A 1014-nucleotide genomic window follows, 5' to 3' on the forward strand; every position below is an offset into this window, starting at 1 on the left:
GTTCCCTAACAATGGATAATGTCCTATACTACTTACTCTCCCGCTCAATCACGGAGACGAGTTCTCCACGGTTTCCACCCCTCTCTCCATACCGCAGCAACACGAGTTTTTTCCACCCCTTTCAGAAAGCGCTCTTCGCGCCACAAAGCCGCCCCAAGACGCGCGAGCAATGAGCATCGAGCTTAAACATATCGCAAACGTCAAAAATAATATAACGGGATTAATATATATCGCGCACGTGCGATATGTTTGTCACAAGGCGCAAAAAATAATTATAAAAGGAATGCAACACGAGGACTTCCTAGGAGGTCACCCATCCTAGTACTACTCTCGCCCAAGCACGCTTAACTTCGGAGTTCTGATGGGATCCGGTGCTTTAGTGCTGGTATGATCGCATCCGACATGTTTCCCCGTCTTCGTCCCTTATGCTTGCCACTCCCATGTCCGCTCCAAAGACGATTCTACATTCTCACTACCATTACAAACGTTCCCTAACAATGGATAATGTCCTATACTACTTACTCTCCCGCTCAATCACGGAGACGAGTTTTCCACGGTTTCCACCCCTCCGTCCATACCGCAGCAACACGAGTTTTTTCCACCTCTTTCAGAAAGCGCTCTTCGCGCCACAAAGCCGCCCCAAGACGCGCGAGCAATGAGCATCGAGCTTAAACATATCGCAAACGTCAAAAATAATATAACGGGATTAATATATATCGCGCACGTGCGATATGTTTGTCACAAGGCGCAAAAAATAATTATAAAAGGAATGCAACACGAGGACTTCCCAGGAGGTCACCCATCCTAGTACTACTCTCGCCCAAGCACGCTTAACTTCGGAGTTCTGATGGGATCCGGTGCTTTAGTGCTGGTATGATCGCATCCGACATGTTTCCCCGTCTTCGTCCCTTATGCTTGCCACTCCCAGGTCCGCTCCAAAGACGATTCTACATTCTCACTACCATTACAACCGTTCCCTAACAATGGATAATGTCCTATACTACTTACTCTCCC

At 47.8% G+C, this 1014-nt stretch overlaps 2 non-coding genes across 2 annotated transcripts; both read right to left on the reverse strand.

Moving 5' to 3' along the window:
* Positions 1-280: 280 nt before the first annotated feature.
* On the reverse strand, positions 281-399 carry LOC119348405. Its single transcript, XR_005168931.1, has one exon. It is a non-coding gene; the product is annotated as a 5S ribosomal RNA (ribosomal RNA).
* Positions 400-766: 367 nt separating this feature from the next.
* On the reverse strand, positions 767-885 carry LOC119348404. Its single transcript, XR_005168930.1, has one exon. It is a non-coding gene; the product is annotated as a 5S ribosomal RNA (ribosomal RNA).
* Positions 886-1014: the final 129 nt, after the last annotated feature.

This window comes from Triticum dicoccoides, unplaced genomic scaffold, assembly GCF_002162155.2.
Source record: "Triticum dicoccoides isolate Atlit2015 ecotype Zavitan unplaced genomic scaffold, WEW_v2.0 scaffold91532, whole genome shotgun sequence".
Lineage (NCBI taxonomy): Eukaryota > Viridiplantae > Streptophyta > Magnoliopsida > Poales > Poaceae > Triticum > Triticum dicoccoides.